This window comes from Sminthopsis crassicaudata, chromosome 3 (assembly GCF_048593235.1).
Source record: "Sminthopsis crassicaudata isolate SCR6 chromosome 3, ASM4859323v1, whole genome shotgun sequence".
Classification (NCBI taxonomy): domain Eukaryota; kingdom Metazoa; phylum Chordata; class Mammalia; order Dasyuromorphia; family Dasyuridae; genus Sminthopsis; species Sminthopsis crassicaudata.
In genome coordinates, this window is record NC_133619.1 from 465,029,763 (window position 1) to 465,045,812 (window position 16,050).

The window sequence follows — 16,050 nt, forward strand, 5'->3', positions numbered from 1 at the left end:
TACCTGACATCTAGGGAAGGGGATGGGGGGGAAGGAGGGGAAAATTTGGAACAGAAGGGTTTGCAAGGGTCAATGTTGAAAAATTACCCATGCATAGGTTTTATAAATAAAAAGCTACAATCAAATAAATTTTTTAAAAGATGCTGTACTCTATGAGCAAGGCAGAATTGCAATAGCTCAAAAGAAACATGAGATGCACCAATTTAGAGCCATCTCCACATATATGTACATTCATATAAACTATTTGGACCCAACCTCTGGTAGACCTTTCAAGTTTGAAATGATATGGTCTAATCACTATACAGACACACTGTACCTTGACCCTAATTAATGATGTCATTTTGGTCCTCTTTGAGAATGAAGGACAACAACTGTAACTATGCTAATAGATATCTGTTCTCATAGCCTCTCTAATTTGAGTATTCATTTTTTATGATCTTTACCAATTTGTGCATTCAGCCACTTTTCAGAAAGGCTTATCAGTTCTAGATCTTTTGTATAACTGTTATGCTGTTCAATCTAGAAAAGTAATTTTGAAAATTTTGCGTAGTTGTACTAACATGGAAAATTCAGTGATAATTCAGCATGTTTTCTTTAATGGATTTGAAATATTATCAGTGAGGGTACCCCCCTCTTACAGTTCAACTCTCAACTCAACTATATTTTTCAATGCCATTTAACTCTTGTTCATATCCTCACAAAAATCCTTTACCAGGGACCCTGCAATAAAAATGCCCAAGAGATCCCTATTGATACTCTTTCTTCTTTATTGACTAATCTCCTTTTCTAATTGCATATTGCTCTGATTGTTTTTTTACTTCTGCTTTGTGGCCCTAGGCAAGTCACTTAATTCTATTTGCCTCAGTTTCTTCATCTGTAAAATGAGCTGAAAAAGAAAAAGGCAAACCACTCCAACATCTCTGTCAAGAAAACCCCAAATAGTCACACAAAGTTACACATAACTAAACAACAATAGCAACAACAAAATCATTTATGATTTTGAAAATATATTAAAGGCTACTCATGTGCAAAATGTCTCTTCTTGCCATTTGGGAAATCCACATCTTATGTCATCAGAGACTACAGTTTTTTCCATATTTTTCAGCTACATAATATTATCAGAAAATATTATTTTCAATACACTTCTGTTTCAAAATACATGGAATTTTTAAAAATACTGTATAATTTCCCAAAATCAATCCAACTCTCATTCATCCAAATATTTAATTCTGAGCCTAGTTCCCTGTTGATTTTCAGTGCCTATCCAAAAAGTAGACTAATTTTATGAGCTATCTATCCAACTTTACCTCATAGTCTAGACAAGAAGAATTCTTCATTCTAGTTTTAACTACATGAATAGTAAAACTGAACTACTTTGTTTGATTACAAATATCATTTAGAAATCACAGCAATTTTCCAGGGCTTAATGCAATTAGCATAATGTAACCTGCAAACAGGAGTATCTGGAGAACCTCACCATCTAAAAGGAATCTCTTTTCCATTTAGACTGTACTGGAGATTCTCTAAGACAGTGGCAAAAAACAAGTTTTCTCAATGACAGTGACAAACAAGTTTTCAAGCCTATATGTCACTGTTATGCCTTGCTTGATATTTCTAATCAGAGGACAAGTGAACAACATTATCTCTGTTATTCCAAGGAATCTGTGTGATTTTAAGTCTTGTCCATATCCTCAAAAAAAATCCTCCTTTGGGGATCATCCCAAAATGTCAGTCTTCCTTTGATTCTCTAAACATTGTTCCAGTACCAGTGGAATGCATGTATTTTTCCATAAGATGTCACTTCTTTACTAGTCCATCTTTTTCCCAAAAGATACCATGCTGTAGAAAAATGTTAAGGTTTTATTCTACCGAATTAAAAGGGTTTTTTTAATGTTTAATAAATAATAAGTGGCATCTTGTGTTCTCTGGACTTTTCAGCTAATTCGGAACTACAAAGAAATTGTTGGCTATTGATTCCCATTTTTAAAAGCCAGTCTGTTCCCTTCTAGTAATTTCAAGAATAACAGATAGATAGATAGATAGATAGATAGATAGATAGATAGATAGATCAGTCATTCTCATAAAGTGGGTCAACAGTTATTATCATAGTTGCTAACCTCCATTAAATCTCTTGTTTCTGACATATATCTTTCTCTTGTGATAGCACTAGCATCTACCAGCTTTTTCCCATGAGCATCACTAAGGTCCATGCCTCCCTCTTACCTCTTCGCTACATGAGTTAAATTGAGGATTTCTTTCCTTCTTAGAACAAGAATTAATTTTCCTTAAAAGGTAACAAAATTAGTCTCCTGTCTCTCGTGGTAATTCCCTGAGATTCTGTTCACTGGACATCTTATTTACCATTGCTAAAAACTATTCCAAGAGCATTTACCCTTTATAGATTTGAAGCATATCATTCTCATTAGTGTGACTTGTCGAAAGTCATACATGAACAAAACAGGAACTCAAACCAGACTCAAAGTCCTAAAACCAAGTGCTAAGGAGATTTTCTCTATTAAGTCATGCTAATTACAGAGCTGTAACCCCGCATATAAAACGTCATTCAGAGTAATCATCCTGGGTCCCAAGATGTTCAAGAATCAGGGGATTGGAACTACATTTTACTCAGAATAGCAAACTCCTATACCAGTAACTGGGCTGAGTACTGAGCATAATTCCCCTTCCATCATTCATAATTACCTCTCAAACTAGATCTTTGCCCTTCTGTGAGACCACATCCCCTTTGGCCGCTGCTTTTTCTTTGCAATAATTGTACCAACTGACAGTTCCTAATATTTCCTAGTATTATTAGCTCTGTTGAACAGTGCTGCCTTTGCTATTTATTTCTACCGGATGTTACGGAGTGGTGATATCATACAATGTAATTTGCCTTGGGATTCATACCTCCTCAATTAAAAAAAAACTAAAAACATCATGCAGCTGTGAACATTTTTGAGAGTTCTTGGAATTTTTTGAAGAATAAGAGTTTCATAACCAATCCTTTATGTATTGTAATTAGACAAAACTTGGATCCTACAAAACTATTAAGCAATCAGCCAAAAATCATTGATGCTTTTATAAGCTCATTGAGAATTATACCTATGAAAGATTCCTCCTCCAATAAATTTCCTAACTTAATAGCTTTCATAATAAAAAAAAAAAAACTTACATTTTATAGTTCTTTAAGTTTTAGGAAGTTTCTCAACAATAATACTACAATAGTAGTTACTGAATTTTTCAAATAATGAAACTGAATTTCAGAGATATTCAGTTATTTTTCCAAAGTCATTCAACCAATATGTGTCAATTTCATGTCTTCTGACTCTAACTTCCAACATTCTTCTCAGTGCATCATGTCATGATGTGTCCCTCTCATCTGCCACTTTTTTTTTGCCTCTGCTTCTACCTCACTCTGTATTTTTGTGTCTATGTCTTTGTCTCTATGTCTCTATCTCTATCTCTTTCCCCTTCTCTATCATACTGAGACTTTAAGAGAAGTTACCAATTTGTAATAATCTCCTTAGTATCATCCTAAAAAACAACAATCAGAAAAATAATAGAATATTTGTTTCTAAAATGCCTATAATTCATGGTTTTCTCCTAAGGTTCTTAATAGCCTACTATATGATATTTTTCTTCACTCTTTTCTCAAAATACTGCAGGTTTCACAAATTTTACTGTCCCCATCTATGGAGATGGGTAGGAAGAAAGTGAATGGCTCCTTGAAAGTGACTATATCTGAAAACTTCTAAATAACAATATCCTATTTACTGCTATATTTAGAAAGCTGGTTCACATCCACCCAAAATTCTTGAACTTTGGCCATGATTCTTCCCCCAAACTCAGTACACCCCTATTCTCTCTGAGCACTTAAGAAACAGCTTGATTACAAGAACTTGGATTTGATTGCAGTGATATACAATTGCTGAGCAAGATCACAAAACTTGCAAAACAGTCATGCTAAGGCATCAGTGATTGTACCTCATTTCTCTGGAGATCCAAACATATACATATACACATGCATATATACATTTATTGTCTTTCCTTTGATTCACTCAACAGCACTTATTAAGCACCTACTATAGGCTAGTCACTGAATGTAAATACAAAATGGAACAATCCCTGTACTGAAAAAGTTTGTATTCTCTTGATGCACTTAAATGCAGTTTAAATTTAATGTAATATTAATTACATTTCAATAGAATTGTGTTGCATTTGTCAACGCAATTAATCAATTTGTCATTTTAAACAAAATTTTTAAAAGAAAGAAAAAAGAAACAGCAAAACTAGTCACTTCATCAACCACACCTGACCGCATTTGCAATATTTCATGCCCATAGTCCTTCACACCTGCAGTGAAGAAAGGGAAAGGTCTTATTTTACCGACTGGGAAAATTTGATCACAGAAAGATTAAGTGACTTATTTGTCTATGCTTCACAGTTAACAATTATCTAAGACAAAATTTGAACACAGGTCTCTCTAACTCCTACCAATTATTATGGATCGGAAGGACAGATTCATCATTAAGCATGTTCTTGAAACATAGAGCTGATGAAATCTAGTAGATAGACCAAGGTAGGAAAACCCATAAGGACCAGAGCACAATGTACATGGTTCAAATTTGGTAATATATCTTCTACCAATATATCACCAAGACACAGTTTTGGAACACAGAAGGATTTTTAAGAAAAGTGATAATTGGTTTGATCATCACCTGAAAGGAGCTAAGACAGGAGGAAGTTAGGTTGACCCTATCTATGACTACCTTGTCATTACTTATATTATGCCTGTTATCAACAGGTCCAAGAGCTGAGAGACAGATTTAAAGTAATCTAATTGAATGAGAAAATTTTGCCTCCTAGACATTCTCAGACTTCCTAATCGAATTCAGACTCCCCAACCTTTGAATTTCTATTCCAGCAACTCTTGACATTCATTTCAGTCTATTAGATTTCATGGTTCCTCAGTCACACTGGTGTCTATCTTTTGGAATTCCTGGCAAATGGACACCAACCCCTTCCCCCACCCTTCTTCTCTGAACAATGATTGCCTGCACCCCTTGCTCAGAGGTTTACCTAATGACTGGTACATGTGAGTCCTTCCTCAGAAGAGACAGGACACTAATATGTCACCCCTCAAATTTCACGTTGCAAAAATTTTGTAACCGTGATTATTAGGGAGCAATGCTAACTGAACAGAGAGTGATGAACATATTCCTATCCTCCTGGTTGAAACTCAAGGGATGGAGTGAATGAGTGAATACTGGCAATGGAATCCATTTACTTACATGTAAAAGTACAGTAGATGTACATGAACTAAACTGGATTATAACTGAACTATACACTTATAGGTTGTTCTTTGAAATGCCCTCAGATCCAGGAATGTAATCTGGCATCCTGACAATTATCTCTCTCCTACAAAATAATCACAATGTCTATGCATAATGCAGCCTCTAAAACATTTTGCTTACTCCCTATTCTATATTCCTATGCCTTCTGCAGGATGTAAAAGAAAGTGGCTTCTACTTGGAAATACTTGTGTCAAAGCAAGAAATTAACAAAAATATAAATAGACCTAGAAGTTTGTCTCAATCTCAGAAAATATTCATATTTCATAACCCCAGGAAGATATTAAAATTTAAGGCATGTTGCAAAATTTAAGACATTATATCAGAGGCCTAGTATTTCAGAGCTAGAAGGAACCTTAGAGATCAGTTAATCCATTCTCCTCATTGCAGATCTTCAGTGGAAAGGAGTGCTTCCCAATTCATTATGGATTCTTTCTTCTGGGAATACATATATACCTACCTTCATTCTATTATGTACTTCAGGAACTTCATCTGTTCCTCCTAAAATTGACATTTCTTCAATTTAGCAAATAGGTAGTATTCATAGAAATGATGGAAGATGGTTTTAACCAAATGGACATCTTTGGTGGGATTTTGGGAAGATATAAAGTTATCATTGAATTGAACCTCTAAGACTTGGTTCAAAAGGTCTTAAAAATTGAATTCATGAATTTCTGCAAAACTATTATATTTTGCACAACCTCAACTCAATTCAATATTCATAAAGGATGTATTAGAGTTGGAAGGTCATATTCCATTTATTGTGAGGAAATAAACCATAAGATTTTTATAAATTAAATTTGGTGATTCCATTGAAGTTTATCAAATGGTCTATCAGGTTCTGTGAAACAGGGGTAGGGGATATGGTCCCAGGTAATGATTATGTTCTAAGTTTTAATGTCATGGAAGAACCTTAGTTCTCTACTTTTCTTTTTTTAATGACTTGCACTGGAATTCTGTTATCTGTAGGGCCAGATGAACTGTCTTGCTTCTAATAATAGGTAGAATTTATATAATGCATATATATGCATTAAAGTATGAAAAATTCTTTACATACACATATAATGTGATTTACTTCTCAGAGCAGATCTGGTTGGCAGATGCTGTTAGTATCTCCATTTTACATTTGATGAAACTCATATAAAGATTATGACAGAAATTAAGTGACTTGCCCAGTCATATAGCTAATATGCCTAAGGCCAGATTTGAACTCAGGTATTCTTGAAAGAATGTTGTCCTGTGCTCCAAAATACCTTCTGCCAATTCAGGTTATATTTATTTATTTCAACATGCTAAAAACAACTCCTTTGAATGTTTTATAATTCTCAGTGTGTGTGTGTGTATATATATATATATATATATGTATATATATTTGTTCCCTCACCTCAAAAAAAATGTATATTTTCTAAGTCAAAATCAGGATAATCTCATGTGAACTAGACAGTGTCATTCCTATTTTCATTCATGAGCTTAGATTGCAACCTTAATACCATCTGCAAATGTTATCACAGGAGAATTCTGTGTGCCAATCTATTACCACAACTAGAAAGTTTTAAAGTACATTATACTGATTTCAAGTGAGGCAAAACTGTGAAAAAGGTTTTGGTTTTGTTTTTGTTTTTTTTTTCATGGTTGCTTGTCTGCCTTCTCTCTGTTTTTTACTATCCCACAAAGACTTTTTCAGTCAAATTTGTGAAGTAAGCGAGTTTTTTCTTGTGTCCTGCCTACCCCAATAAAGAGGCCCTCTGTTCCATACAGATAATATCTCCCATCTTGTGTCATATTTCAGATTTCTAAAGAGACTATTGTCTCAACACATTAAAAAATAACCCTAATCAACCTTTTTATTTTTCTCACTAGACCTGCCTGTGATTTCATCAGTGTTGGGAGTTTCCTATGAAGAAATTTCTTCAATCAATAGATTCTGCAATGTACAATTCAATTCAATTCAATAAACATTTTTAATTACCTAACCACTAGTTACTAGGGACACACACAAAAAGGCAACAGATAACTACTGTCCTCAAAGAGCTTACAGTCTAGTGGTCTCAGAAGATTGCTTTGGTCACTGAGAGATTAGAGGTGACCATGAATTGGCCATTATGTCAGAGGTTATGTTTGAAGCCAGGTCTTTCTGACTCATAGGCTGATTCTCTCTCCCCTATGTCACTATACTCTATGTCTAAATCCACTATTCACTATACTACTCCAGAATGACTCATAAACTCTTTCCTAATTATTTAAGGTATTGGAGCAGACTGAGAAGTTACTGTATAACCACTTACTCATGAATTAAGAGTCCACCATTTATAAGACTCATATGCTATATTACAGATCTCATATGAATGAGATCTAGTCTCCATCCTTACTTTATAGCTTACATTGCTGTAGAATACAGGTACAAAATAAATGTAACACAAACAAAAATGTCAACATAGGTGAGAGGCATAAAGTTTTACAAGAAAGAATGATCAGTTCTGGCTACAGATGGGAAAAGGTGTGTAGGAAATACTAAAGCAAGTCTAATAGATGAGGAAACTGTGGACTTATGCCTTGAAGGAAGGCCAAGATTTTTACAAATGGAGACATAATCCTTAGAGATCAAAGAGTCTTTGGAAACTAAAGCATGAATATTCAAGAGCAGAATTTTAATTCACTTTGTCTATACCTAATTTATTAGTGTCTTATATAGAAGATAATGTATTAATATAAAGTATGAAATTTCAAAATTTATAATCACAATGCAAATATGTTCATACAAATCACTATACAAAGAACAGTTAGATAAACTATAAGTTTCCATCTGGTACTAATATTGGATGATTCTTCTATCACTGTACAATTAGATAAACTGAGTTCTTTTAAATACTTAATTGTTCCATTTTTTTCTTCTCTTATGGCCTTGGATAATCAGTTCATTATACAATTCCATGGCATCCATCTGCATTAATCATTAATTTATAAAATTATGAAATAGGGGCAGGCATGCTGATTTTTTTGGACACTCGCCAAGAAAGATCACAATTGGCAATCACACTTTAATTAAACACAGAGGGTATGGAGGCAAAAAGGCCATAAAGGCAGAAACAAGCAGTGAAGAATGGTACAGAGGCAGATGGTAGCATGGGGACAGGGATAGGATGATGAAGGAGAACAGCATGGGGAAAAGGAGGGGAAGTGGAGAAGCAGAGAATAGCTCTCATGTAACTGTGGATCAGGGTAAGCAGCATGGACCCTATGAAACTGAAAGAGTATTTGGGGAATAAATGTTAAGGTCTTAAATTTATAGAACTTTTATTTGGGGGGAGAAACAGACCAATCCTTATTTATGCCATCTTAAAGTTTCTTCATTAACCTATTTAAATCATCTCAATAGTAAAAGTTTAAACTCATGATCTCAAAATTATTGGCACCTTTTTGATGTTCTGTTAGGCTAGAGATGTGAAGGTCTTGATTTTGTCTAGAATCTTCATGTTGTAATACAAGAACCTTGATAAGTAGGTCATAGATGGTTTCCCCTAATTAGACACATTACTAAGATGCTAATTTTAGTTAATAATTGAAAGTTATGTTTCTTTGATTTCTTTCAGATGGTTTGTACATGACTTCCAGGTTCTCCTTTGCAATCTTATTTTCATCTAATTATATATTGGGGCAGCCATGTGATACAATAGATAGAGCAATGGCCTGGACTCAGGAGAATTTGAATTCAAATTTGACCTCAGTCACTTCCTGAAGGGGGAAAGTTACTTAATCCCGATTGCCTCAAAAAAAAAAAAAAAAAAAAAAAAAAAAAAGTAAAGAAAACTGTCTATATTAATTAGAAGGGGAATGTTAGTCAGGAGGATCAGAACATGACAGTCTTAACACAATTTTCTCCCTAGTCCCCTGACTACCATCATATAAATACCATATCTATGGAGTAATCTAAACAAAATTACAGCAAGCATTATAATCACAATAATTTCAAATGAACCTGGCAGGAATCCTGCCCATTTGCCTGAAAAGATCCAGTAGGAAAAAAAAAACAGTAAAAATACAGGCCCTGACAAGATGTTTTTGATATTTGCTATGATTTGTACTTTGTTTCTCATGGAGTCTGTGATGAGAGCTATTTCTCCTGAGGGACAGTCTGTATGAATTGAAAGAGTTTACAAAACTGCAAATTCCTCTCATGGAACCATGGATCAGGGTTGGAAGCAGGATGGGCCTGATGGAGATGAAAGAGTGCTTGGGCAGCTAGATTTAGAGTTCCTAATTTTATAGGTCCTCTGATGGTCCCTCACCATAATTCTCATAGTACATTTTCCTTCAACCAATTTGCTAAGTCCTCTGGCATTGTCCTCAATTTGATTCCTTAATTGTTCTGCAATAGTTTTTTTTTTTTTTTGTGTGTGTGTGTGTGTGTGTGTGTGTGTGTGTGTGTTTTTAATACCACTACACACCTCTCAGATTGGCCAAGATGACAGGAAAAGATATTGATTGGGATGTGGGAAAAGTGAGACATTAATACATTATTGGTGGAGTTGTGGACTGATGCAATCATTCTGGAGAGCAATTTGGAACTGTGCATACCCTTTAACCAGCAGTGTCTCTACTAGGTATGTATCTCAAAGAGATCATAAAAAAGGGAAAGGGGCCCATATGTGTAAAAATGTTTGTGGCAGCCCTTTTTGTAGTGGCTAGAAACTGGAAACTGAGTGGATGCCCATCAGTTGGAGAATGGTTGAATAAATTATGGTATATGAATGTTATGGAATATTATTGTTCTATAAGAAGATGATTTCAGAAAGACCTGGAGAGACTTCCATGAATTGATGCTAAGTGAAATGAGCAGAACCAAAAAAACATTGTACAGAGACAACAGGATTACATGATGATCAAGTTTGATGGATTTGATGTTTTTCAACGATGAGGTGATTCAGGCTAATTCCAATAGACATGATGGAGAGAGACATCTGTACCCAGAAAGAGGACTATGAAGCCTCAATGTGGATCACAACATAATATTTTTACCTTTTTTTGTTGTTGTTTACTTACCTTTTGTGAAAATACCTATAGAAGAATTGCACATGTTTAACATAAATTGGACTGCTTGCTGTCTAGGGTAGGAAGGTAGGATAAAGGGAAAATATATACACAAGAAACCTCAGTCTTGCAAAACCTTATGTGCCTGGAAAGATCCACCCACAAGGTTTTGCAAGACTGAATGTTGAAAGGTTTCTTGTGTATAAATTTTACATATATTTTTCTGCATATAATTTAAAAATAAAAAGCTATTACTAAAAAAAAAATAGTTATCTATGCTTCGTTCAGCTTCCTATGTTCTGTTCTTCTGCAACTCCCCAGGTTGTGAATCCAAAAAGGCTTCATAAATCTATCAAGACATGTCCCACTGCACATCGGTCATGTGCAAAATACCAAGGCATATGGTGGATATTGTTGGGGCATCCCTGTAGAAAATAAGGTTCATTTCCATGGTGACTAGGGTGTGTATCAAATTAAGAACAAAAGGTATTAAATGTGCATGTAGGCAAGGTAATGGAGAACTGCTGGTGTACACATTCTGGCGCAGCCAATTAGGTTTAATTCATCCAGGTGACCATTGTAGTGTTCAAATCTGCTGACTCAGTCCAAATTTTACTGCTAGGGGCACATATCTTCATATGGAGATACTTTGTGAGGACAGTACCTGAGCAATTTACAACACCCACTCGTGTTGTCAGGAACATCACGGATCCTTGTGCTGTTGGGCTGAAGCAGTCCGTGGGCAATGACTGGCTGAAAACTAAAAGGCGTTTTTGCTTCATTTGGTTACAAAGCTTTAGTGAGATTAGGTGTGCAAATGTCAGCTGTGGTGGTAAACAGTTTATCCCAAAATGTTCCTGAGTTATAGCAGGCCCAGCACTGGATAAGATTCTGTGCAGAGGAAGTTGTTTTAGCCATTGTCGTGTAAATATTGTTCTTTGATTGGGAGTACTTATAATAAGCCAAGCAGATGGTGTTGATGTGGAACATGGGAAGGATGGACAGTCTAGCCTTCTCAGGACATTATTGTTAATAAAGTTTAGCAAATTGCAAGAGATTGACACAATTCCGGGTTTCACATACCTTGGCAAATTGGGAGGGGAGTGCCAAGTTCTCCTATTTGCATGAAGGTGACCAGATTTGGGGGAGAGGTGCATGGGCCAAAATGGTCCCACAATACATCTCCTGGATGCCTTGCTGTCAAAAGCCAATGGTGTGGTGGATAGCTTACCAGGAGTCATTGTCCCTTGGGTTGTGAGTCCACTGATTTGAGCTTCAGAATGGTAAAGGAGAGGAAGTCCTGGATTATAAATGGTGTGGGTTATGACCGAATAAAGTTCTGAGTCCATGAGTGTCCTGTACCATTACTGGAGTATTTTCAATGATACTCTCTGTGGTGTTTACTGTTTTCCCTAAGGTGGAGCACACATATGTATTTGTTCTGACACAGGCTTTTTACCTTTGGTTGAAGCTGAGACTGTCACCTGGGTAGTGTTGTATGAGGTTTCCTGCTCTAATGACTGACTCATCTTCCCCTCTGAACATGAGGAGCCATCATGTCATTAATGCTAGGGTTGCCCTCATTGTCCCACCTGTCAATGTAATGAACTTGGTGGTCTGAGATGGTCTAGTCACTGGTACTGTGGGACTTTCCTTTCCTTTTATGGTCAGAGGTCCATTGTATCACCACTCCTTTGTCATCTCTACCAACTTCCCCTTCTTACATTCTCTTCTCCCCTATCACTACAAGGGGAAAAGATGTGGGATTACCTTAGAGATGGAGGTCAGGATATCCAAGGTTCTCTCAGGGTGTCATTTAAGGCCATCTTTCTTGTTTTACAGAGTGACACAGGTACCAGGATATTGTAGTTATTGGGGTGAAGTCAAGGGATCCTGAGGGATGCTATTCAGAGTTCAGAGGGCTTCAGGCAACATCAGCACCCACTTGGAGGTCAAATTTCCCCCTAAAAATTTAAGCAGAGTGGTTTTTAAGAGTCCATTACAATTTTCAATCAGTCCATCAGCCTAGTGCCTGTGGAACTGGTGGAAAAAAGAGAAAACACCATTGTCCTTTGCCCACAATTTTAACATAGCATCCGTTGTTTTTTTTTTTTTTTTTAAGTAGTGACATTTTATTAAATAGTTTGTTTCAATTACTTTTTTCCCTTTAAAACCACAGCATAAGAAATCCAAAGATTGTACATGAAGTATTGCCTATAACAGAAACTAAACATCAACCATTAAATTAAGATGAAAGCAAAACTAACAAGAAAGCAATAAAACACCTTCCAAACCTCTATTTGTCATGACTTATTTTCTCAGCATCCTTAAAAAAAAAAGCTGAATGAATGATTTCTTGTTCTTATAACAAATGAATACTCAGTTAAAGCCAAAATGTCATAAATCTGTCTCCTCAACAATTTAAATTAGATGAACTACATTAAAGAGCGAGAGAAAGGCAGAGAAATATTACATGTCTCAGGATCACAATTCCTGATTTGTTTGAATTATTAACTTCTGGCAAAATACCAAGTCAGTTGTTTGTGGAATACAGTTTAAAAAAAATTGAAGAACAAACAGCTACCTTGATAGACCCTTTTTACAGCTAAGAAATTCTCTGCCCCAGCTTTCCTATCCACTCCTCTCCTTTTTTTCTTCACAATAAGTTTAGAAGCTGCTGTTGATACTATTGAGATGGGCACACACACACACACACACACACACACACACACACACCCCCAACACTCCAGAAAACTGCCCATTTTTATTGTTGGTTTCTCCACCATTGCTGTATAGCTGTTAAATGCCAAGCTCATGTCTGACAGTATGCACTTCTATTCAAAAGGGCAACAACCTTGCAGAGTGATCAATTCTCTGCCATCAATGAGAATCAGACATTTGGGCTTCAATAATGGTCCATTATTAAGCTGTCTCCCTCCTTGAAATGCTTCCTAATGATATTTTTCAAGTATCACATTTTTATTTTAAAAAGTTCTTTTAATCCTGTTTCCTTGACAACTTGGACAGAATATCACAATTTAGTTAACCGAGATCAAATACTTTAAACAGCAGAAGAAATAAGAAAGAGTTGCTTCCAACTCTTTTCATCATTTAGAAAATCTTGATGAAGCAAATATGACATAAAGATAAGAATTATTTTAACTGACAGCACTTGGAAATGTGATCATTCATTACCATATTATCTTTTCAAAGGGCAGTGATATTTAGTCAGATACTCCAACATCCACACTGCTCTGAATTAGAAGTTATCTTTTGTACACATCTAAGAGTCCTTTTTGGGGGAGGGAAAAAGGAATTTGAACCCATGATGCATGCCAATCCAATTACTTGGATTCTTAGAGTAGCTGAGACACTAAAAGATAGTTAGATCACACAGCTAGAATAATGAAATAGACATAAATGGCAGAACAGAACTACTAAATTAAAGTTAACCTCAAAGCAAATTAAACCAAAATAAAAAGTTAAAAACATAGATTATTTTATGTATTTTATGAGGAAAGAATATTCATATGAAAACAAGTGGTTTTTAATCATTGAGACATGGATATTAATAGCCACAATTCCCATTTTCTTGCTGAGTAAACTGAGATTAAAAAAAAATTAACTGATTGCTCAGTGTCTCACACCTTGTAAATTTAAGAGGTAGGATTCAAAATCAGTCTCTCTAACTCTGAAGCCAACACTTTTGTCCTATACAATAACTATCCCACACATCAAATAATGATGAAGCCACTTCTGTGTGAAACAGGAAATTTTTAATTTTCAACTAAATTAATTAGTCTCAAATTTCCAAATCTGCTTCAACCTATTGTATGCTAAAGAGGACTAAAGAGAATATCTATGATATGCATGTTATACTCTTGTTACAAAGTCCAAGCACTGAATTTTGTCATCAAATAAATTGTCATGTTCTTCTTTTCATATTTCTTTTTCTGTAAATAATTGAGCATTCACTAATCCCTTATCAATTCCCTTGATTCTAATTTTTAAAGCAAACTTCATTTTCCCTGTTAAGTTAAAGAGCAGGCATTCCTCAAATCCCTTTCTTTACCTTCTGTTCTTACAAGAGAGATCAGGGAGATCAAGCTGTCCTTTGAGTACTTTGAACCGGTCTTCCCTCACTATAGCAGAAGAAAAAAATAATATTCTCTATACAGAATATTGTAAAAATCACCACATTATCCAAAATTGCTTAAAGCATGATCTTCAATTCTTTATCATTTTTCCTATAACCCTTAAAGTCAACTCTCCTGGAGAATGATTTAAAGATGAGGAAACTATATATTATTCCTGCTTTCAAGCTAAAAGAATGTGAAGTTAGACAGTATAATCGAATCATATCAAAATAATAGGATAAAAGGAACTGAATGCTTAAAGATGCTTCAATGATGTATTGGGAAAAAAAATAGTGAAATTGAGGGACCTGTTGAGATTCATGAAAAGCTTCCATTCCTTCTACATGATATGACCTTCTACATGGTATCACCAAAATGGAATTTCCAGTGAGTAAAATTCCTGTAATGATTAAGAGTCAGAAAGGGTTATATTGAAAAGTGAAGAATTATGTGCTTTTAAAAAATTCTATTTTGGGAGGCAGAGTCAAGAGAGCCTGAAGGCAGGAACTTGCCCAGTCTCTCCTCCAAACTGTTACAAATGCCTTTAAATAATGACAATAAAAAATTTAGAGCATTAGAACACCCCCCAAAAGTGGATTAAAACATTTTCCAGCCAAAAAGAACTTGGGAGGGTCAGAAGGAAAGTTCTATTACACCAGGGTGGGAGCCCAATGTGCAGCCCCAAACCCAACTCCAGTTCCAGACTGGCCTAGCCCCATCTGAATCAGCAGCAATCCTGGTGACTTCCAGACTTCTCATCCCAGAGGTTGAGAGGACCTGGAAGGTCAGCAGAAAAGGTCTGGAACAAAGGTGGGAGCCCAGTAAGCTGCCCCAGACCCAGCATTCCCCTCCTCCCTCCCATCCCAGCCATCCGGGAGGTGGGGCCTCTGAATCACCAGGAGTGCTGAAGGCTTCTGTACCTCTCTGTCTGGTAACACAAAGGAGGCTTGGAAGGTCAGTGAGCAGAACTCTGTTGATTTGACACACTAGATCTTACTACTCCAATGGGATGGGATACTCTTAACAACTCTAGGGCAGAAAAGAGTACTTGTGGTCAGATTCCTAGAAGAATTTCTGAAAACAGCTGTACAAAATCCTTCCTCTAATAGTGCATCCTCTGCCTTGGAAACAGAGCCCTACTTTAGCAAAGAAATAAAAGTTGAGTAACAGGCCAGGAAAATGAGCAGAAAACAAAAGTTTTGTTTGTTTGAAAGTTATTATGATGGCAAGGAAAATCAAAACACACTCAGAAGATGATACAAGAAAAGGTCCTATATTCAAAGACATCAAGGGCAGAGCTTAAAGGTGATTTTGAAAATCAAGTAAGAGAGAAAAGGGAATAATCAGGGAAAGAATTGAAAGAGGTGCAAAAGAAAATGCAAAAAAACTAATGAGGAAAAAAATTGGTCAAGGGGAAAAGGAGGTGCAAAAACTCACTGGGGAAAATAATTCCTTAAAAAATAGAATTAAGAAGTTACAGTATATGGATGTTATAGAATATTATTGTTCTATAAGAAACAATCAGCAGGATGATTTCA

The 16,050-nt window shown here is 35.7% G+C and overlaps 1 long non-coding RNA gene across 1 annotated transcript in view; it reads right to left on the reverse strand.

Annotated features, from left to right (window-relative positions):
* Positions 1 to 16,050, reverse strand: part of LOC141559687 (uncharacterized) — a 49,169-nt gene that overhangs the window by 29,197 nt on the left and 3,922 nt on the right. Inside the window, exon 2 of the long non-coding RNA XR_012487524.1 lies at positions 12,147 to 12,340. This is a non-coding gene — a long non-coding RNA (uncharacterized LOC141559687). The remainder of the gene's footprint in view (positions 1 to 12,146; positions 12,341 to 16,050) is intronic.